General features: G+C 36.4%; 1 protein-coding gene across 3 annotated transcripts in view; it reads left to right on the forward strand.

The window, feature by feature from the left end:
- The window catches only part of TTC29 (tetratricopeptide repeat domain 29), a 677,245-nt gene that overhangs the window by 110,680 nt on the left and 541,578 nt on the right, over positions 1-24,987 (forward strand). The window lies entirely within an intron of this gene.

Here is a 24,987-nt window from a genome sequence, read left to right on the forward strand (position 1 = left end):
CCATAATGAGACAAAGCTCATGCACTCAGGGCAAACATTGACTCCATTCTGAGTGAGTACATTGCTGTAATAAATTTTAGAAAGCATTTAGATTGCTTATTATTGAGTAGTCTGTGTTGGGATGATTTGCAAGAGGCCTCTGGAATGTGGGTAGCTTCTTATGCATTCACTCAGAAACATAAATGTTTTCTTTTCTTTTCTTTTTCTAATTAAGAAAGTAAGTGATACTCATTGTAGAAAATTTGGAAAATCTACACAGGTTCTAAAAAGGAAAGTGAAAATTGCCTGCAATCCCTAAACATAGAGGTAAATATTGTTAGTATTCTGTTTTTTTCTAGTCCCTTTCCCCCTGCATATTTTTATGTTTAACATTGTTGAGATCTTTAAGTATTATGGTTTGCTTTTTTTTTTTCATAAACATTATATCATGATTATTTCCTTTAGCTTTAAAAATTCTTCAGAAATCTGTTTTGGATGTGTACTATTTCATTAGAGAACCTTAAGAATTCCCTATTTTTGCGTGCCTGGATTGTTAGTAGGTGTTAATTATTATAAATAATGATGTATTGAACATCTTGTGCATACATTTTTGCTCATGCACTTAACTAGTTCTTTAGGGCAGAATTTTTGAAGTGGAATTCATGATACATTTAAATGGTACATTTTCAAAGTTTTAAATTCTTATCATCTCAGCTATAATATGTGTATTTCTCTTTTATAGCAAATCAGATTTATTTACTGGGAAATGATGAGGCTGAAAGTGGAATGATTGTAAAAGCTTATAACATAAGAATTTAGACTTTGTTCTGAGCTCCTGGTTAGCCAAAATGGTGCAGACTCTTGGCCACGTCACTTCAGCTGTCTATGCCTTAATTTCCTCCTGTAGATTAAATAATACCACTCTTTTTCTTGTTGCCTTTTTATACAGTCTTCAAGTAGGCTAATTGACAAGAATTTGTAAAGTACTTTGAAAATGTTAAAAGTGCTGTGGAAGAGAAAAAACAATGACAACCTGGTGGTTTATTTTGCGTTCGTGTACCACAGTCAGATGTTTGGACCTCTAGTTGTTAGAGGCTTGGCTAGGAAAGCAGGAGACAATGAGACTGGCCAAAGTAGCACTAACTGTTCAGTATAATTTCAAAGGTATGCTAAGAGAAAGAAAGCTCAGCCAAGAATTTATGACTCGGTCAGAGGCAAAGTTGAGAGCTATCACCTGCTTCAAGGAGGACAGCTTTGGATGAGTTCATATATATGCATGGCACACTGCTGCAGTCTAACTTTATGACTTTTAATGACTCCGACCACCTAATCACTTGTGAAAGGATGTGCTGGAGTTTGCCTTCACTCAGCTTGACAAGGTGATGGGAGGCATATATCTTCCTTACATGAAAACACTTGTCAGTTGCATCATATTTGGTAAGACAAGCACCAATGTCACCTTGGGGGGAAAGAAAAGTAACTCAGCTGACATCCAATGCATATGAGTTTCCAATATGCTGCAACATAGCCTAATTTCAAGTGAAATATGCAAATACACCCTATTTTGTCTGTAGTTTTTATTTTCCTGATGCTTTCTCTAAGTGCCACATCTTCTGCTGATGGAAACATTGTGTAACTTCTTCTGAGCTGATGCATATTTAAATACGCAAGGCGAAGAATTTTCAGCCTTTGAGTAGAAGCAACATGGCAAACCAAATGCAAATCTCTCAGTCACCTGTTCTTGTTCAGTTTGTTTTTATTTTATTTTTGGGCTCAGACTGCCCTTATATAACCAGTTCGCTTTAGTTCAAACTGCTGAGTTTTAGATTTTTTATGGGTAGTAGGTCATTCGAGTGAAGTTGGGTTTATTAGGGTTTAGGACTAAGCTACGTGGGCAGCAGAGATTTGACTGAGGGCAATTGTGATAATGAAGAAAAAAAAAGATTGAGGAGTTAGATCAGAAATTCATGTCTCTTTTTTATTCCTTTCACTAAACTTTAAAGAAGAATATTAAACCAAGTATGTTTTGTGATTCCCCATGATGGGTTTTAAATTTATTTGGTTTGATTTTTAGAGGACTTCTGCATTTGGGCAGCCTACCCAAAGAAGTCTAGGTATAAATGCATCCAAGGGACAAATGTGGATCAGGTGAATGTCCCAAAGGGGACATTCAGAGGGGTAGAGTCCTGTTTCTAGGGAAAGGAGAAGGTTAAATTGAAAATGGGGCCGCTGTTGAAAAGGCTTCAGTGGGAGCTTTGTCTATAACAAAGGAGAAAGGCATCAAGGTATTTTAGTGTGACTGCATTGTTGATTGCTAGAATAGTGTCCTGTTGAAAACAAAGAAGTCCTTTGCAGACCATTAGACTTTCCCTAAGAGAATGACCTTGTGTTGTAAGAAGATGAGTGTCCTCTCTTTTTACCTTAGAGGTCCTGTTCTGCCACAGAGTTAAATTTGAATTTTCCAGGTTATTGGTAAACACATTGAGTTAAGATTCCTGCAGTGAGCTTCTTCTGTTTTGACTATTTATACATTTACTACAACTAGCATTCTCTTACAACAAGCCGGTCAGCTCTTGCAAATATAGGGATCAAAGGTTCCGTGTTATTTTACATACATGTCTCCTTCAGTTGCTGCTAGCCACATATATTTGATCATTACTGAGTGGCTAGAGTGAACCCTTTCTCCAGTTGAGTTGTGGAATAGAATTTTGCCTATTTTGGAAGGAAAAATTGCTGAGGGTTTGCTCTTATGTGTAGAGCAAACAAAAGTTGTTTTCAATTTGATATAACTTTATTTAGATTCCACTGTTTCCCATCATGGAGGAATGAGGCCAGGGATGTGCTGAGCCAAGTTGTTTTCCCACCCAAGAAACAAAAGAGCCCATCATCAGCATCTGATTCTTCGTTTGCTGAGTCTATCCACTACTAATGAAAACCGTCGATGGTTACTTTAAATGTTTTTTGGAGGTCAAGGAATAAAGAGCCAGCTGCCTATAATTGTCCCCATGGTTGCGTGAGATAAACACACAGACAGTGATGTGATGTGGTTCCATGTACAGTGCTGCGTACTTAGAGAAAGGGAGTTTACGTATACTCAGATGAAAACACATCCAGTGTCAGAAGGCCCATGTGAAACACTGTCTTAGAAAATAATAGGTAAAAATTACATTTGCTTTTTCACTATAATTCAATAAGGGACAAAATGTCAAGTTTGTATTTGTGGCCATCCATAGTAATGTATTTTTCTTAAAACCACTAATCAGAACACATGAGAGAAAGCCATATAGTTTACCATGTTAATGAAAACACAGCTCTTTAGAGTTGGTAGGCCATGTTGAAAATTTTCATTTTAAATTTCAAGCCTTTGTTTTTTCCAGAAACTCAACATTCATGACTATGTGATGTTCTTTGTCCTTTTTTTTTTTTTACACTATTGTTACTATTTCTCTTTCAAGAGTTGGTTAAAGTTGTTTTCCAGTGATCACCCAATTATAAGTTTGATTTCTTAAAAATGAGAAGTCATTTGAGAATGAAATAAGCAAGCATCACTATTAATCTGAAATAAAACACACGTCAGGAAAGAAACTTTCTCTCTTCATGCACTTGTCTCTCACGAGATAGCTAGGAAAAATGATCTACTTTTGCGTTTATTATTGTGTAGCTCCTTCCACATTTGGTCCATCGGTTACAGGTTCCCTGCTCTTGCTATTGTTCAGTGGTGGAAGAGGCAAACAAAGGAAACGCACTGAATTGTCACATGACTGTTTGGGGTAGTCATGAGCAACGTTTTCTTCTTGTATGAAACAATAACATTTAAATTTTGTGGTTATGTATCATGAGTGTCTGACAGCAGAAACCATTGTGATTGGCAGGCAGTAGATTAAATTTATGGGTTTTAGGCTTTTTTTTTTTTCTTAATAAGGATACCTTGAGAAAGTCCAAGGGAAATGAAAGTCAGTTTTGTCATCTCACACAGATTTCAAAGGCAGGGGGCTACACTAGGGCTTGAAAGGTCTATATTACACTGCTGCTGTCTAGCCATACTTGACAATGAGACATACTGTATTTGCTCACGGTGCTGGAGTTTATCATGCAAGAAGAGTAATTATATTTGAATTGTGTCAGCCAGCCACCCTAAAATGAAGGAACGTCAACGAATGTTGCTCCAAGGAGAAGGAGATGATTAGTTATAATTATACTCAGTGTCCAAGAAAAATGCTTCATTCCCTCATTCTGTTGCAAAGGGGAGAGGGAAAAAAAAGAAAAACCCAACAAAAATTTTTCAGTACTTCTCAGTATTTTTTAAAACTTTTAAGGTGGCCATTTATTGTAGAAATTTCAGATAAGCTTTCTGGTGTGACCATTTAACTATCTGAGAACCTGCTTGGTATGTGCACATTTTTTAGTGTTAAAAAATAGGTAATATGTAATACATCTCTTAGATTTTTCTTCCTTAAAATTCATAGACCATCTCCTAACGGGGAAATATTAGACCATAGGAAGTAAATTTCTTAATTCACCTACCTGTGGTTTCATCTACATAGGGCCAAGCCATAAAATATGGCTTTGCGGCCACTTACGAATATGGTGATTTGATTTATACGTCTTGTCAAACAAACTGTTTGAGACGACGGGTTGAATACCCTGGGTTTTGCTACTTTTGTGTGTGTGGTCAGTGAATTGTTACCTAAACTTTGCTTTCATTTCCTAAAAATACACATTTTGAAGTTTACGTGTCATTGGGGCCTTTTTAGTTGGTGTGTTTTGCTGTATATTCATTTTCATTGTGTAGCTTCCCGTAACTAGTTTGAAGCGGGAATTTTATAGGTATTAATTTGTTGGTCAGTTCTCATAGTGGTTGATGTCTATAATTTCTTATGTGTAACTTTTTTTTTCAATTCAGCAATTTTTTATAATGTTGAGATAATGATATGGTTGATGGACATGGATTATCCTTCAAATAAGTTATTATTCTCCTTGTAAGAATTCACTTCATTTATAATTATTGACATTTGTGTGATTCCAGTAACTTCTCAAGGCACTCTCATATAACCAATGTTACAAGTAATGATAAAATGAGTAGAGATCATGGATTTAAAAAGGGATGGTGTTCCTAACATGTATTTGCTGAAAAAACAAATTAGTACTAGCCATTTTTATATATTATTTAATTCAACTTCCTTACCAGTGAAGACCTAGGTCAATACATTTTAAATATTGCTTCTATTGTGTAAGTAATATAATGTATCAGATATTGTAACTATAATTATTTAATCAACATGTACATATTTTCACTGGAAGTAGAAATAACAGTGAAGTATTTCGAAAGATAGTAGAATGATAAAAGTCACAGAGACTCTCTAGTTTCCATATTAGCATCTGGTTGGGTAACTATTATGAGTCACTCAGAATGACTTTGATTAGTTGCTTTTAACAAGGTGGTTTACATTTCCCAGAATTTTGTAAACTTTTATCAGACAACATACAGCGTAGCTATTTCTGATTGATATAAAGTGAACCGGGACATGACCTTGTTTTCACTCAGATCAAACCCCACTCTTTCACCCTAAACAGCTAGAGAGAATTGAGGCAGAATTTATATATAAATAATTGCTTTTCTTCTCCGCTTGCGCAATCCACAGACACGTAGCAAAGCAGTGAAAACTGCTACCTGATGTAACTGCCTGTTGCAGGAATTGGTGGCTATCTACGGGATAACCCTGATTCCAGAAGTTAGATCCAAACATGCTGTGTGAGCGCTGTTGCTGTGGTGAACTGTTCAGATGAACTTTACTTACCGTGATTTTTTCTTTCTTTTTCTTCCCCCTGTGTGTTTTAATATAATCAGACCCATAAATAGATTTTGCAAATGAAAAATTTCAGTGTAAGATTTTTAAGATTTCCAAGTTGTACTTGACTGTAAGTACTATGGCTTAAGGATATCACCAACCTATAATTTTTTGTTGTCTTTTACAATGTCACAGATGAATTTTATCTTTTTAAAAAAATTAAAAAAATTTTAATGTTTATTTATTTGAGAGAGAGAGAGAGAGAGAGAGAGAGAGAGAGAGAGAGAGAGACAAAGTGCGAGCAGGGGAGGGGCAGAGAGAGGGAGACACAGAATCCGAAGCAGTCTCCAGGCTCTGAGCTGTCAGCACAGAGCCCAGCAAGGAGCTCGAATTTATGAACCACGAGATCATGACCTGAGCCTAAGTGATACTTAACTGACTGAGCCACCCAGGCACCCCTTAAATTTTTTTAAAGTTTATTTTTTTGAGAAAGAGAGAGAGTGAGAGAGCATGTGAGTATGGGGGAGGGAGAGAGAAGGAGAGACAGAGAATCCCAAGTAGGCTCCTGCAGTCAGTGCAGAGCCCAACACAGGGCTCTGTCTCACGTGACCGGAGCCAGACTCAAGAATTGGATGTTGGTAACTGACTGACCCACCCAGGCACCTGGATGAGTTTTATCTTTAGATATGACTAGTTATTTGAATATATTGGTTTATCCTAACATCAATAACTACGGCTCCAAACCCCATTTAAAAATGTTTTTGTCAAGCCCACAGAATTGAGTCAACCATGGTCCTCATTCATGGCTCCCTCTGTCAGAGGTTGGCTGGTACAAGCCTCTGTTGTTTCATTTTGTTTTCCCATGTGATTCCCCAATCTCCACTCCTATTCTCTTGCCCCATAGACACTTGCTCCAATGTTCTTAATGTACATTCTTCCAATTCATGTCTCATATATGTGTGTATGTATAGAAGCACACATAAAATTATACATGTAGACAAATTTAAGTACACCCTTCAAAATATAGAGTATTGTTTTGAATACAGTTTAACATTTATATAAATGGCATTATGCTATAAATTTCAAATTTACTGTAAAAATTTAAAATTATGTTTAATTATGTTTTTGAATCATTTCTATGTTGCTAAGTGTAAGTCTGGCTTATGAGTTCTGCCTCTGATTTTGTACTCCATCGTATGCATATTTGATATTTTATCATTCCCTAGAAGTGGATACTGTTGTTTCCCCCTCTATTTGCAACCATAAACAGTACTTCTGGGAATAGTCCTATACATATACTGTTGTGGACCTGAGAGGATATATATTTGAAGGGTTGCTGGGTTGGGGGCATATGTCCATTTCCTTTCAATAAAGCACTTTAACATCTAAATTTTGTGTGACAAATGAACGAATGCTAATTTACATTTTGGGATCATTTAGAATCTTTCCACCCCACTTGCTTCGGCTTCAAAGTCAGGTTCATGGATGTCTTGAAAAGGAAGAATTTGTTCCTAATTTCCCTTTTTGCATCAGCTAATCAGCTAGCAGCATAAGTGGCTTCAATATATTGTCCCTTTCTTAACACTAAGGAATAATATTGATGGGGCCTTATATTAAATTGTGGAAAATATTTTTTCTAGCATTAATCATTAAGTCTACTTTTGCAAGTTGATGTTTATTTTTTCATGGTTCTACATTTACTTAGATGACTAATAAAATAACTTCAATTATATATTGACCGTTTGAATACTTTTCTTTTGCCTGTTCATATAGCAAACATGAGCAAAAGAGTGTCCAGAGTGCACAGTTATGCCTTGTGTATGTGTGTGTGCGTGCGTATGAGTGTGTGTGTGTACGTGCCTTAGCTCTTCATTTCCTGAGCTTGTCCTTATCAGAATTTATTCCTTACTTTACATACGTATATTGTCTGTCACCCAAATTCAATAAGCAATGCAAAATAAGAGCTTAGAAAAGCGATGTTTGATGACTCTTGTTTGCTGAATACTTTTGTCGAATCCCGTTGCCCGAAGAGCCCCTGTTTCAGTGAGTCCTAGCTGTGTCGTGGAGCATCTTTTGTTTACTGGAAATAAAGACCTTGTACAAGTTACCTTTTCATCCAGGTGGAGGGGTCTGTTTTTGCAGGATGAGCAGTGACTAGAAAGCTAAACTGAGAACCTCTGATCAGTTTCTTATGGGGAATTGTATAAATTTATAAAATGACTTTTAGTGCTGCTTTCTTTTATGTTTTCTTTTCCTGTCTTTGCTAGTATATCTGTGCTCTGAATAGCAAGAAGTGCCATAACTGTGACTATCAAGGAAATATGTTACTTAGCTTGGTCATGAGAAAAGCTGTTCTGTGGTTGTTTAGGCAAACCCTGCCTGACCCTTTGTTAACTTAGGAGATTTGGTTATAATTTCAAACAACACCATTTTTTCCCTCTGTGTAGTAGGAAAAAAGTGAACTCTTACACATTTGGCTGTAGCACAGCTGTATTGATAGCCCTCTGTTCTAACCTTAAGCATTGATAGAGATGGTGATTTCTTTTTTTATTTCCATTGTGACTTTTCTTTGTGTATTTTTAAAAATTAGCTGACATTAACACTGATCTATGTAACAATGATTGAACCCCTCCCCCCTTTTTAAGAAACTAAATATTTGAACAGATTTCACAGCAGTAATAAAAACCAAACTCTTTAACTTTTAATGTACATCTTTTAAGGATTCTGAACACCCACCCTATTTGGAATTGAAAAGTCCTTTCTGGCTTGTATTGGGGCTGGGCATGGTTATTAATTCATTAGGGAATGGTGGATCCACTCTTCAGCTCTTCTGCCTTTCTTTGGTCCTGGGAGCCAAGGGGAGAGAGGAGGAGGGGTGGAGGGGGAAAGACAGTGAAGGGAAGGAGGAGACAGGGAGACAAAGCCTGAGAGGGAGACGATGACATTAGAGGTGACACATAGCTATCATGAGCTTCCTCAGTCTGAGGGGAAGAATAATGAAGGGTTTTCCCTGCCTTCTACAGCCCGAGGACAACCCTATGGCCACAGCACCTTTTCTAATCCCATTTTCTGTGTGCTGCATGTCATAATCTGTAAGGCACTGGTTCCAAGTGAAAACACTGAATCCAAACAGTGACTGGGTCTTGTATTCATTTGCACTTTAAAACTACGGTGTGTGGGGAAAACTTTCTCTTAAAAAAAAAAAAAAAGAGAGAAGGGCAGTGACAGAACAGCACCATGAATATGTTGACATTTAAGTAGAGTCACTGGACCAGTAAGCCTTCAGATTTTAGTCCTCTGATTTATAGTAACATTTTGCCAATGAGAGAAAAACACATAGTCTCTTTCAAAATTTTAATAAAAATCTCGTCTCTTTGTTTCTTGCAATTGAAGGCCCTGTGTGACAGTTAGCAGCTGTCCTAGAGTCTGGCTGACACTAAGCACCCCAATGCCGACAGAATCCTGGAAGACTACAGCAACAAGGCTCTGGGTGGGAATGAGGCAGAACAATTTTCCTAGATGCAGGGACCTGGGCAGCATGTGAAAAGTAGCAGGGTTCCATACCGCACGTTGTTTTAGGCGCAAAGATAATTGGTAATAACCAAGTAAGAAGAACCTGTATACGCGCACGTTGAAATAGCCACTTGCCAACTTTCCTTGACTGGTGAGTAGAACAGTCAGTGGGCTAAATGATTTTATCATTCTGTAAGGAGAGAGTTGATGGTTTAAAAGTGTGAAAAAGTCTGTGTGTCTATTTTGAAGATATGAATAGTATTTGTAAACTTCCTGGGAATTTGGGGCAAGGAGGGCCAGATAGGAACTAGAGAGAGGAGAGGATTCCTTAGCGTGACATCCGGGAGGGAAGGGGCAAAGCAAGGAAATTGGAAGACAGGCAGATTTGCAGGGATAGCATTTGCCTCTGCCTATCTGCTAAGGAGTGTTGTAGCAGACCTTAAGAAAGAGAAACTATTGGAAAGAGCCTAATCTAGCCATTTTATAAATGCCAGTTAATCATTATATTTTGATGATATAGAAAAATGGTGTGATTGTGGTTGAAAAAAAATCATTATTTAGACCTTTCGTCATTTTAATTCTATGGACGATATGTTCACTATTTTACTCCTTCAAAGTTTGGCCATTGGAGATGTATTAAGAATTTATGAAAACATTTTATTATGAGATTGCATTTACTTTTTGCAGACAAAAAGCAAAAACAGTATCTGAGCTGATTTTGAGTTGGTTGACCTACTAGAAATAGATTGTGACAAAGGGTTAATAATATTAAGTATCTTTCAATGAAATAGTTAAAAATTTTTTAAATTCTGGAGGAAAAGTTTTTAAATGAATATTAATTTAGATTTAGAAGTTGTCCTTATCCCATTGAACTTCCTTCATTTCCTTGTGGCTAATTTGGGTGTACATAATTTCTTTTTTGGTTCACTTTCTTGGGCTACAGATTTACTCCCAAGCAATAATGTAACAATTCCAGGGGAAAATACTTAGTTCACTTTTGATTTAATAGGACTTCTTGACTGAGGATTAGAGAATTGGTTTAAAAATCCACAAATGCAGGCTAAACATTTTATAGTAATTATGTCTATTGGAGCAGTAATATGAGCCCTCTACTTTTAAAAAATAATGAATAAGGATGTGTAGAAACAAAATCTGACCCAACCCATGGACATCTGATAACTTGGTCAAAAAGGTTGTTTGCTAGAATTCTATATGTATATTGTCTGGTTCCTGGAATTGAGTTGTTATTAGATCTGTCCTACCAACTTGGAGGACAAATGGTAGGCCATCCTTATCCAAAACAAAACCGTAATTTTATATCGACATTTTTTTACTTAGATTATAATTTAGCTTTCATATCTAATAGAATTTACTAGTTCCCATTAGAATATCATTATTTTTATTCTTCTCTATCTGGTAGTTATTTATAAAGAGAAAAAAAAGCATTACAGGGAGATCATTTCAGGTCATTTATCTTTGTGTGTGTTTAATGGAATTTTGGCTCATTTAGTACATCCTCATTTCAGAAGAATTAATGGAACCACCCCAGTGGATAAATAAGCAGAATCACTTGTGTGCTTTACTAAGCTAATTTCCTATTTTAAAAATGATAATATTCTATTAAGTTCTCTAGTCACTTCATCTCAGAATAATATGAATACTGTAATAGGTATAATTTTATAATTGCTGTTAAATTATGGATGCAGACTTTAGTTTCATTCCAGTATTGTCAGTAACTAGCTGTATGATTTTGGACAATTCACTTAATATTGTTGGACTTCACATTCCTTTTTTTTTTTTTTAAATTTTTTATGTTTATTTTTGAAAGAGACAGAGTGTTAGCAGGGGAGGGGGCAGAGACAGAGGGAGACACAGAATCCAAAGCAGGCTCCAGGCTCGGAGCTGTCTGCACAGAGCCTAACGCGGAGCTTAAACTCACGGACTGCAAGATCATGACCTGAGCTGAAGTCCAGCGCTTAACCTACCGAGCCGCCAAGGCACCCCATTCAGATTCCTTATCTCTAAAATGAGGACAGGGGAAGAGGCACTCCAGGATCCTTTTTTTTTTATTCTAAAATTTCACGATACAGAAAGCATTTGCATGAACTTAGCTGAGTGTCTATGTAGAGCAACCTAGTTACTTTGATAGTACGATTGAATTAAATTGAATATTGGTTTTCTTTTCAGGCTCTCAGAAGTATTGTTGAAAAGAAAATTGAGATATCTCTAATGATTCTGAATACATTGGTCTAGCTTCGTATTACCTGATAGTTTCCTAAAAGTAAGAAAAGATACTGCATAATAGCTCACAGTATTTGTGAGCTCACACTCTTATTTGTTAGGAGTCTGTTGCTTGCAAGGGATAGAACTCCAACTCAAAGTGTCTTAAGCATAATAAGGAGAATATTTTGAAATCTACAGTCATCCATCCAAGAATGGATCAGCTTGAGGTACAGATGGATTCAGGGTTTCAAATGACATCCTTGGGGACTTGCTTTTGTATCCTTTCACCTTGCTTTTCTATTGATTTATTTCTCAGGCAGGCAGGTTCTCCATGTGGTAGGAAAAGGAGCACCAAGAATATATCCTTTTGAATTTTGATTAAAAGGAAGAAAGACTGTCACAACAAGATTACATACATCAAATCTGATCAAATACTCCTCTGACTGACTTTCATTAGGTCATGTGCTCATCCAGTCATTATGGTTGGAATAAAGAGGGAGTATTCTGATTGGCCAGCTGTGATTATAGCATCACCATGTGGCCACAGGCAGGTTCACCCCACCTGAATTACAAGAAATGGACTTTCCAGAGGAAAGTAGGATTCTGTTGTTAGAAGTACCACGGACATGCTGAAAAGACACAACAAAATAACAAATCTAACACAAGGTTTTAGATTGGGCAGTCGAAAAATTTTAGCCAAGTGAATAATTTGTCAACACAGTTAAAAACAAAAAATAAAAAAACAAAAAAACCCCAAACAACTAGTAGTTGAATGACTTCAAGTTTTTCTTTAAACCATTCAATCAGGCAGATGTCAGGACCCTTCCTGAACTAATTTAAAATTGATCTTCCCAAGGATTCAGAAACTTTGCTTTATTCATGCATTTATTTCATTCTGTTAATAATTTATAGTGGTGAATCTTTGTGTTTCTCCAAGGTATTCAAGATGGGCACCTTGATTTTTTTGCTCGTTAACACATGCTTCCAATATTGCTGCTCTGTTCCTATCTTATACAAGAGAGAGTAGATTTGAAATTATTTTCAGCATATTTAGGGTATTTTTCAAAAGCAAAGGATAAGATGGCATTCAGACTTCTATTTTTTTATGTGACATATGTGATTTAAACTTTTCCATTTGGCACCCATTCAGTATTAATTGAACTTTATTCTTTTTATATTTTATTTTTTATTTTTGGGAGGGAGGGAGACAGAGCACAAGCAAGGGAGGGGGCAGAGAGAGAGGGAGACACAGAATCCAAAGCAGGCTCTAGCCTCTGAGCTGTCAGTACGGAGCCTGATGCGGGGCTCAAATTTGTGAACCGTGAGATCATGACCTGAGCCAAAGTCAGACGCTTAACCAGCTGAGGCACGCAGATGGCTGTTGAACTTTATTCTTAATTACAGGAATGTTTTGAGTCATGTATTGTGTAGACGTCAAGGCAACATTTACTTTTGTCATTTATTATAAAAAGCGTCTTGGGGGAGAATCTCATTCAATTATTATTAGTTATTAATAATTAGCACTAGAGATCTTTTAATTGGCAAAAATTTTATTTAACAATTTAAACAATATAATTAGACTAAAATTTTTTATTGATGCTATCTCACTGAGTAATGTTCAAGACAGCACAGTACAAAAGAAAGAATGTAGGAGTGCCTGGGTGGCTCAGTGGGCTAAGCATCTGACTCTTGATCCCGGCTGGGGTTATCATCTCATCGTTCGTGAATTCAAGCCCCATGTGGAGCTCTGTGCTGACGGCGTGGAGCCTGCTTGGAATTCTCTCTCCCTCCCTCTCTGCTGCTACCCCACTCATGAGTGCACGCGCTGTCCCTCTCTCAACATAAATAAATAAACTTAAAAAAAATTAAAAAAGAACTGGTAAGAAAGAATGTATACTTTTGCAACACATGGAATTGGTTCCAAACCCAGTTCTTGGAATCACTGGTTCTATGGCTCTAGGGAAGTACTTAATATCTCTGTCCCTCATCCTTATTTGTAAAATGGAAGGAATCATAATCCTCCTTCACAGTACCTGTATCAATATTACAAAAAGGACAGTAGGTGATCATTCCTAGCATAATGCTCAAAATTTAATAAATATTATTTAGTTGTTCCTTCTTTTATTTTTATTTCCTTCTCCCCCTCCTTCTTCCCTTTTTCTCCTCCCATTGTCTCAAACCTAGCTAAAGAGTCACTCGATCAATGTTTTGCCACCTCTTTTAATTAAAGCATAAATATATTTAATTGAAGAAATAATTGATTAAATATCACTTTATTTAAGAGTAAAAAAGCCCACATTGGATAATAAAAGATGTGTAGGTGTGACCTTATGACGAATTAAGAATGATCTGCTTTCGGGACACCCTGGGTGGCTCAGTCGGTTGGGCTTTTGACTTCAGCTCAGGTCATGATCTCTTGGTCCATGAGTTTGAGCCCTGCATCGGACTCTGTGCTGCCAGCTCAGAGCCTGGAGCCTGCTTCAGATCCTGTCTCCCTTTCTGTCCCTCCCTTCCCTACTCATGTTCTGTCTCTCTCTGTCTCTCAAAAATGAATAAATATTAAAAAAAAAACAACTTAAAAAAAAAAAAGATCTGGTTTAAACCGTATGCCCTTAAGTGAATTCTGCTTTTCTCCCCTGCACAAAAAAGTAAGTCAAACAAAATTATTATATTGTTGAACATTTACAGACTAATGATTAATTATATGTTTGCAATCTAATCTAGCTAGAAGGAAGGGTAAAAAAGAGTCTAGTAAATTGCTGGAAGTCTTAAATAAATAGATTTTAACCTCACTTTCTTTGAATTCTTGCTATACATTTGACATTGAAAAAGCTACAGGAAATGAGAGAATGTGTATATCTAGGCCTTGGAAGTGGAAATATTCCTTATATAGAGAGTATTCTGCTAACAGAATCAACCCTGGTATATAGCAAATACTCAGTATATTTAGTTCCTACTACAAAGTTTTGAATTGTTAAAAAAAATCTTTTTGTTGATGATATCTTATTATTATAGAAGGTCATGATTTTGTCCTGAACCTTTTTTTGATACGAAAAAAAGTGAAAATAGTAGTTCTTTATTTTTTCCCGAAAGGCATTTTAAAGAAATATTCCAAATGATGCACTGCATTTTTATAGATTATAAGAAGTTATTGAATTTTAAGCACTTAAACAGAATCCAGGTGATTTCAAGGGAGTTGTCTCCTCTGGAACAGTAAAAATCGCTTCCTAGACAATGGCATCAAAAGTCAGGCTTCCATGAAGGGATGGAAACTCAGCAATTGCTGGCCGCTGGGCAGTGGGTAGGAACTGTACATTGGGCTTTTAATTGCTGTTTTGCTCTAGGTCATGCCTTGCTGTTTCAATTAAATCTCTGGCATAAAGAATCCCTTGTCCCCTTCTTCTTGCATTTGATCACCTAATGGAAAGAAGCCTATATTCCTCAGGGAAATAACTTGGGGCAGTGTGAATCAATCTCTCTGTCGTTCTCTTTCTCTCTCCTTTGTAAAATCTAATTTTAGTGTTATTATAGCAAATCACATGTAAAAAAGGAGTAGAATTGGTGTTCATTTCTCTGCTCCTCATTATTGCTCTCAATGCAAAGTTTTGAACAAGCGAGAGGAAAAGAGTTGATTTAATCCTAACAGTTTTAAGTGTATATATTGGGAGAAGTTAAGTGTAAGTATAAGTCTGGAAAGCACCAGGATATATTTAGCCCCAGCTTCTGCTATTGAGTAAAAACTTTCATTTTGAAAAAACAAAACAAAAGAAAAAAACCCCCAAAACCTTGAATTTTCAAATTAGTAACCCACCTTATTTTAATTATGTGGACTCACAGTGGGCACGCGTACTAGCCTCAAGACACCTGCAATTTAGCACAGCAGGTGAGAAGTGTACAGAAATAACTCTAATGTTAGGTGGAAGGTGATAAATTATTATAACAGGAGAGTTGTATTGACAGGTTCTGGGAATTCAGAGAAAGGAGAGATTTTTTTTTTTCTATTAAAACATGAAGCAGGGGACAGTAAAGTATTAAGAAGAAACACAATCAAGAGGCTGATGATCTTTGAGCAAAACTATGAAGGTTAACTAAGATGTTAAAAATACAGTTAAATTAAGGGTGCATGGGTAGCTTAGTCAGTTGAGCGTCTGACTTTGGCTCAAGTCGTGATCTCACTGTGAGTTCCAGCCCCACATTGGACTCTCTCTCTACTGTCAGGGCAGAGCCCGCTTCAGATCCTCTGTTCCCCTCTCTCTCTACCTCTCCCCTGGTTACTTGTGTGTGCACTTTCTCTGTCTCTCTTTCTCAAAAATAAACGTGAAAAACAATTTAAAAATACAGTAAAATTTCAAGTAATTTGTAATATCTGGGTATAATTTGTAATATTTCACAGCTATTGGGATGTGAGAAAAGACCATCCATCTTTATATAACTATTATGAATCTAGTTAAGTTAATCAAAATTATTTCCAAACAGTTTTATAGAGGCTGTGTATGTTTTTATTGAGTAAAGGTAAAACAATCTATGTGTGTGCATTTGTGTGGGTGAGTATGTGTTACAGAAGTCAGTGTATGGGTCTGATGATCAGAGTCTATTCCAGTTATTATCTTCATGAGGAATTTTAATCTTTGCCTGTTCCAGCAGTTTGCTAATTAAAACTGTAGCCATCATGGTCTCCTGTTCTTTGAGGTTAAGCAAGTAAATGCTATGTTACTAGGTGTGCCTGGGAAGGTGTAGATATGGAGATATTTTTACCATGTGGCACATGAGTAGTTAATTTATTTAAGCCGATATCATTAAAATACTACTAGTAAGCGATTTGATATTTAGAAAAAAATAGATCCTGCATCACAGCGATTTTAAATAGCATACAATTCTGCTCTCTCCATTTTGACTCCCAAGAAGTCACATTTTGTCCTAAAAGATTAAAATTGGGTTTACAATTTGTAGTTATGGATTTTCAAAAATATGAAATTAACTAAGCAAATAGATTAATTACTTCTTACCTGAGGCCAAAAAAAGAAAAAAAAAAAACAACCCAAAAAAGAATGCATCATCGTCTTGGAGTGGTATCAAGGGTAACAATACGCTGGCTGCTTTTGAAAGAACAAGTAAGTTTCAAATTTGTGGTTTGGAAAAACAACTGGTGTGTTGAGTTTAATTAACCAGAGTGTAATTCGTGATTAATACCACTGGAATTTCACTTGAACAATGTGACAATGAGCAGGTAATGGCAATTGTGAAAAGAAATGATGAGTGAAAAATGCATTGTTTCTAGCCTTTTAGCTTTGAGGTAGTTAGAATTCAGAGAGGTTTCATTCATGCCCACAATTCCATTGAGATTACAGATGTGGCCACGTTACTCTTGAGATCTTTATTTTCCTTAAAAGTTGAATGGGAAGAATAATATCTATTGTTTGGGGTTGTTTAAGGATAAATGAAACAGACCATGTGAATTGCCAGGTATATAATTTGACACTCTATAAATTATAGGTTTTATTATTGCTGCTGTGTATTTTTTCACAAGGAATTTTGAGGCCATCTTGGATCCTTAAGAGTATTTGCTGATGCTAAACTAAAGAAAAAATTCAGAAAAGTCAGTGTTATTACCAAGGATGTTGTGAAACAAAATTTCACTCATTTCTGACAGCGCGAATTGGAACATCTCTTTTGCTTTAGCAGTTGCTATCTATTGTGACCCTACTGCAAGTACAAAAATGCACTATTTTAAAAGTGTGGGGTAGGAAACTGAGTGGGTAGAAAGGACTTTTGGTGATTCATTGGGAAAAAGGGAGCCCAGGGGAGTCAGGAAATACCTTTCTGTTAAACACTGGAAAAAGCTAGAGAAAAGAGAGAGAAAAAAAATGCAACTTGCATTGAATTAAAACATTTCCTCCCACTTATGGTCTGTGTTGACAGCATAACCTAACTATTTGCAGAAGGCAGCAACCACAGCAGATGGTGGCACAAGCACCTGGGATATTAGCAGGCAGAAACCCAGAAAGACTGTTTCTGTGGTGAAGGTTTTTCAGCCCGAATCTGGGGTTCAAGGTCCTGAGTGCCATGGGGAGGAGTGAAAACACGTCCTGATGAAAATTCTTCCAGAGTCAGCACATTCAGGTAATTTCATTGGGGCCAGCACCAGTAAATAGTAACAACGTCACGTTGTCACAGGAGGAGAGCAACTAGGTTTCCAAGCAGATGCCATCTCAAGTTTGTGCGGACCCCACACGTCCATATGTGGCTTGTGCCATCCAGGCTTTCTGATACATTTCTCATCCTCCCTTCTTGGCACGTCCTTTATTTTAAACATTCCCGGGGGTACCTGGGTGGCTCAGTCAGTTAAGCATTCCACTTTGGCTCAGGTCATGATCTCACTGTTTGTGGGTTCTAGCCCTACTTTGGGCTCTGTGCGGACAGCTCAGAGCCTAGAGCCTGCTTTGGATTCTGTGTCTCCCTCTCTCTCTGTCCCTCCCCTACTGATGTTCTGTCTCTCTCTCTCTCAAAAATAAACATCCAAAAACAATTTTTTTAAACATTCCCAGGACATTGGGCAAAGCTAATGTGAGGGATATACTGTCTCCCAACATTACACCAAACTAATTATCTCAGAGAAAGAAAAAAATGACCCCTGATAGAGGTATCAGAGCAATAGATCCAGAAGATGTTCATGTACTTTTCCCAGGATCCAGCAGTCCTAGAGTCACATTGCTACCCTGGAAAATATCCAGAAAATAGCATAATAAAATAATAAATATAAAATAAAATGATAATAAGTTCAAAGTTAAGCATTTTAAGGTAATGTACATGCCCCAAGGGAGAAAATACTTAAGTAAATTAGTAGAATATTAAGTAATATTAGTAGAATTAGTAAACTAATAAAAATTATACATGTGAAAAATACTTGCCAATATCATGTAATGTTATGTGGGAAAAATGTGTGTGATAAGTGTCACAATATGAAAACCATGCGTTTATAAAAACAAGGGAATATACAAGAAATGGTATTACTTATTTATACTAGGCAATATGCTAATAGGATATTTCTTATGTTAATTTTAAAATAAAAACTTGTTGGTGCAGAATGTTTTTTCTTTTAAGATAGACTCTTTAATAAGCCTGTGTCTGAGAATGGGAAAGAGGAAGAGGAGAATTCAGCTGTGAACATGATGAACTCTTCAGGTCAAGTTCCTAAATGTAGGATTCATTTTAAACTGAATTATAATTAAATAAACTAGATACATTGCACTGATTTTAAGATTAAAGGTAGAGAAAAACTTCAAGACACATGAAAGTAAAAAATCTCACTGCCACACTGACCAGACGTATTCGTTTATGTCATAGTAGAAACAGGAATTGTAGAAATTGGAAATGCACAGTATCCCTCATCCAGTGTTTCTGTGGAAATTTTGTATCTTTCTGTGTTTCCAAAATTATGATGTCTACCTCAGCATTGTTTTACTGTGTTGGTCTTCTCCCCTCATTTATTAAAACTCAAAATGGTAGGAAAAAACGTCAAAAGATTGTGCTTCTTAAGGAATATCCACCAGCCTTTAAGGAAAATATATTTTCTAAGTCAAAAGATCACAGATAATCAAACAGAAAATTGGAGGTTGATACCTGATGCCACCAACCATCATGAGTGTGCAAGGGAACAGTTCATCCTTCTGATCACACTTATCGTACTTCCTTTTCATTTAGAATACACACACTTGAAAAGTCCTCCTTTTTCAAATTGTCCCTTCTCCGATACTTTTCCAATCATCTATGAAAGCATTTTTTTTTCTTTTTGTAAAGAAAGTGGACCAGGGACCTCTTCATTTAATCCTGTTGAAGACATTTCCAAGAAGCCTAAATAATTAGGCACAAGATCTGAGAATTTGCCTAAATTAAGGCTTGCAAAGAATCCTACGATCCAGCCACTCCTTCCTCTGTATATCGGCCTATCTTCTAATGGGCTATAAACTCTGATACTTAATATTGGCAATTTTCTCTTATTGAAAGCAATGGTTTGAAACCCAAAGACCCTTGAAACATAGACAAGAGTTAAAAATCTACTGTATACTGTAGAGCCTATAGTTAACAATACTATATTGCATACTTAAAAATTTGCGAAGAGGGTAGATCTTATATTAATATTCTTACACAAAATAATAATGAAGAGGGTGGGAAAAAAAACTTTGGGGTGTGATGGATATATTTATGGCATAGATTGTGATGATGGTTCATGGGTGTATACTTATCTCTAAGCTCATCAAGTTGTGTAAATTAAATAGGTGCAGCTTTTTGTAAGTCAACCATACCTCAACAAAGTGGTTAAAAAACACAAGTATTAGGATATTGGGTTCATTCATTTTTTTTAAAAAATGAGATTTGAATATGTCCACTGTATTGAGAATGTTTCTTACAATTTTCCATTCCTGCCTCCTGACTTAATGGGGAAGTACACTCATAAATATTCAGAGACAGATGCATTGCACGCACACAAACTTTTAAAAAGTTAACTTATAAATAAATGTATTCAAACTTGTAAAGGCATGCATACTTCATGGAAGACTATGTTAAGGCTATTTTTAATAATTCAGGTACTTCAAGGCAGCCATCTAATAGAACTCAGGTCAAAATTTTTTATTTTAAAATGTAAAATATGTTGGGAGACTTCCACACTAGTTTCAACCATGAAATTAAGTGGTATCCAAAAGCAAATCATACAATGAGTCTTATAAAAAAATGCAGTATACCCCTTTCTATGTTTCAGTATCATTTATTTTCTTCTTTGGAATCTGTGGTCTAGGAATGATTATTTATTTTACGTTTACTGCTAGCTAAGACTTGCATTTTCCCTATCAAATGAGAAGCAACAGACAGAGGCAGTGGTAATGCTGATGTGAGTTGAATCAATATTATTAATTAGATGAATTAACATTTATGTATATCTAATATTTTTCAAAAAACATTTACAAGCTAAACTGGTCTTAAAGAATGAATACTTTTATTTCAGTAGAAATAAACTACCAAACCTATGCTTGGATTATTCCTGGACTGTCTTCAAAGCATGTGAAGTTTGGCTGAAAAATATAGAAAAACAATTAGTTGTCTCTGAACTGAAACTTAAATAAGGTTGAAGGAATGGAATGGCTGCTGTTGAGGGCAGTTTCAAGGGACTGACTAATGTCCTAAATTCTGTGGTAGACACATACTATACAGTCAAGATTTAAGGGTGTCTATTATATTGGATAAAAGATCAGTGTCCTATTTCCAAACTCCACAGCATTTAAAAATTTGTTTTGGTTTAGGCCTGTTTCATAGAAGGGAAGTCTTTAGTTTATTTTGAGTTTGGGGACAGATTCTAGTAATCCAAATTAGTATCTCATCTTCATAATGCGTAAAAATTTGAGACCCAGCCATTAAGCTCTAAGCCAGACTCCTAGCTTAGAGTAGACTCCTCATGCAGGACACAGTTTCTTCTTCGCCTGCTTGGAGATGTCACCTCTTTATGCACTAAATATGAAACTCATAAATAATTTGAGTTTTTCCTCAAAGTTGTTTGAACTTACCTACCTAGAGTCAGGAATGAGATAGTAGAAGTTAATTCACTCTTGCTGTTGTTCTCTGGATGCGTGACACCCACAGAATCATTCTTTATTTGAAGGTTCAGATCAGTTCAACTAGATTTGTCAGGTGGCCGCTCTTCTGTACTGTGTGTTCCAGATACTTGTGATTGCAAAATCATAGGTAGGAACTCTTGGCTAAGACTCAAAAGCCCCACAGCCTTCTGAATTGGGTTCAGATTCTTTTTTGTTGAGTTTTGGCTGACATTCATAATATTTACTCAAGAGGTATCTCCCGTGTGTGATTTTGTTGGCTCATAGTTCTAATTTTGTATGATCTTGTCATTGCAGGATAACACTCTTTCATGAGCTGAAGTTTTCTTCGGCACATATGATATTCTTTTTTCTTAATGGTATATAGGGCACTTCAGATGTCCTGAGAATTTCTTGATTTGCCTTTCTAGTTGCCATAATTGGGTTACTTTTCATTGTTACAATGGAATCAGAGGAAAATCCACAAATGAGCCAAAGGCAAAACTGGGGTATTTTATTTTACTTTTTGAAAACTGAGTGTTCTCATCTCTTTGGTTCTTTGGTGCGCAGTTGCTGATTATTGTTGACTGAATTGTAGACGGAACCTGATATTTCTAAAGGGCTGAATTCTATATTTAAACATTCTGCAAAGTGCATCATGGTTAGTAATTGGATCTGTCCCATCACTGATACATATAAAGCTCTAAGAATAAGAGTAGTCAGTGCATACTAAGTACCGAATACATTCTACCTACTATTATTGAACCCCTCTCACCTTGTGGTTGATTATGATCTTTGTGATCATTTTCCTGAATAGAGAATATGGGTGCCATTAAATGTAGGCAGCTTGGGTTTGTTCACTGATGTATTCCAAACATTTAGCAACGAGTCTGGCAGAGAGTAGATGCTCAACATTTTGTGGAATGAAAGAGCCTGAGACTGGTTTCAGTCAGGCTGCTCTCCTACCAGCCCAGCCTTTGACTTCAACCTGATCCCATTAGGTTTGTAAATATGATGGTGTTGTCAAACATATTCTAGGAAGATGCTGTTGACTCTCTTCTATTTTCTGAGGATCCATGACAATAGGTGCTTCTTTGATTGAAAGTCACGGTCAGGAGAGTTCCTGGACCCTGGCTTTTTTGTGGGGAAAGAGCATGAAAACTTTACCCTTGATAGGAATTCTAGTCAAGTCTTCCATTTTGGCTTATTTTGGCTACATTTTATTAAAGCTCTTTGCTTCTGGGAGCTTTTCTTTGAGAGATTATCTTGGTGGGGGGAAATTACAACAAAAGAGGCACACATTTTAGTTCATTTTTAAAATTTATCATTTTAATAACAGATGGCTGACACTTAGAGATAATGACAAAATATTAAAGGATTTAATATATCTGGAATCTATGCCAGAGCAAAGCTAGGAGCTTTTATCTTTCCGATGATGGCAAATGAAGAGAAATTAAAAGTCATTTCAGGACAGATCTCTTTTGTAATTTGAGGTGAAAAGACTTTTCTGGTTCATATAGTGTATGCTTTATTGTAACCCCTCAGGAATTAACTTGCTGAATATTAAGAGGAAAGCACAGCTGATTTGGCTTGCCTCATCAAAGTACAAATCTCCTATTTCCTTTGTGTTGCATCTCAGCAGAACATGCTTCAGTTGGATGGATTTTTTTTTTAATTCTAATTATTTCAAAGGTTTCCAAATTCTGGTTACTCTTGAGATTTATGCTGCCTTTAAAGTTTAAGGAGTGTTGGATTTGTTTAGTGTCCTAGATAAATCCTGGATTTATTTCATTTCACCTCTTATAATCCACTATGGTTATTTCTACTGTTACACATTTGCCAATTATTGTCCCCATTTTAAAGTGAAGCTTTTATTTGTGACTCAATGAATAAACATTATTAGTTTGATAATTTATATCATGGTGTATTGCACCATGATGGCATCTCTTTCCTGCTCCTTAAATAGTTTGTATTAGTCACCAATTTTAACGTTCTTTGACCAGAGTCATTAAGATTGGTAGATTTGCCATTTTAATCCTTATTCTTTCCTATCTCTTAATGCTCTATGCTCCCATTGCTCTGTTGTTCTTTTTTTTTTTTCTCTCTGAATTTATTATCCAATTTGTCTTTTTTTTTTAAACAGGAGAAAGTGTTTATTTTTATTTATTTATTTTTAAAATATAATTTATTATCAAGTTAGCTACCATACAGTGTATACAGTGTGCTCTTGGCTTTGGGGTAGATTCCCATGATGCGTCACTCACATACAACACCCAGTGCTCATCCCAACAAGTGCCCTCCTCAGTGCCCATCACCCATTTTCCCCTCTCCCCTGCCCCTGTCCTTACTGACTATGCCTCCTTATTAGCAGTGATCCTATTGTATTAGTATATATCACACAGAAGTTGTAAGTTACTTGAAGACATGAACCATGCCTTTTTAACCGTATATCTAGCATATGGCTTATAGTAAGTACTTAGTATATTTTTATTGAAGAAATAAAAGCAAAATGTGGCAAGGTAGTATTTGTTATTTAAGTCATAGAATCTGCAGAGTAGTATGGGGAGGAATAGCTATTACAAATATATGTGGATAATATATTTTTAAATATAAGAACTATATAAATATAAAACTCATACTTCTCTAGTAGACAATTAAACACAAACTGGTCTTGCCTTGCTTTCAAGAAGGACAGGCTTAACAAATTTTATTTTAAACTCTTAACTTTCATATTATGGGACTCTGTTACTGATGAGACTAACTTAAACTGAGGTCCTTGTAACATCATATTGAATATACTCTTTAAGTTTAAGGCTGAGCCCCTTTTTACTGACTATTGTATCTTTAAAAAAATTGTTAATGTTTTTATTTATTTTTGGGAGAGAGAGAGAGAGAGAGAGAGGGAGACAGACAGACAGACAGTATCAGTGGGGGAGGGGCAGAGAGAGGGACACAGAATCCTAAGCAGGCTCCAGGCTCTGAGCTGTCAGCAAAGAGCCCAACGCGGGGCCTGAACTCGTGAACTGCGAGATCATGACCTGAGCCAAAGTCGGACGCCCAACTGACTGATCCATCCAGGCACCCCACTGAATATTGTATCTTTTGTTTATTAACTAGTATTATGATACAGTCCTTGTAGTTTCATTCCATGCAAATGCATTCTGCATGCTTTCTTGATAAGCATTCTAAGAAATTATTATTATCATTATTATTTTAAAAATTCATTAAAAAATGAGTTCCTTGATTAGGAGGATCTGGACTTAAATTTTATGACAAGAATTACTTTTTCTGTGTAATGATGCAGGACACCCACAATACTTCCTAACTGTATTTACAAAGTTATGTATAGGTTCCAGAGCCTAAAGAACTAAACAAATGCCAGGTATTAAAATAAGTTAGCAGGGGCACCTGGGTGGCTCAGTCGGTTAAGCGTCCGACTTCAGCTCAGGTCAAGATCTCACGGTTCCTGGGTTCGAGCCCTGCATTAGGCTCTGTGCTGACAGCTCCGAGCCTGGAGCCTGCCTCTGATTCTGTGTCTCCCTCTCTCTCTGCCCCTCCCCTGATCATGCTGTCTCTGTCTCTCAAAAACAAATAAAAATGTAAAAAAAAATGTTAGCAGTTTTCACTTTTACCTGGGATGTAGAAACCTGGAGAGAATGCTTCTCGTGCCTACCCTAACAGGGAGAAAAAGTCAGATACACTCCAAAATCATGGCTCTTTTTGACTCCATTAGAGAGCTGAGGTCACAATATAACCTAAATTCCAAAGAGTGACAAGTCCATGAAATATGAACTATCAACTACCAGAGGAAGACAGGGATGCCACACAAGCAGGTCAGAATGCGTCAGCTAAAATTTTAGGCAAGTACACAAGGCCAAGTGTGGGCTAGCATGACAATT

This window comes from Felis catus, chromosome B1 (genome assembly GCF_018350175.1).
Source record: "Felis catus isolate Fca126 chromosome B1, F.catus_Fca126_mat1.0, whole genome shotgun sequence".
Classification (NCBI taxonomy): Eukaryota; Metazoa; Chordata; class Mammalia; order Carnivora; family Felidae; genus Felis; species Felis catus.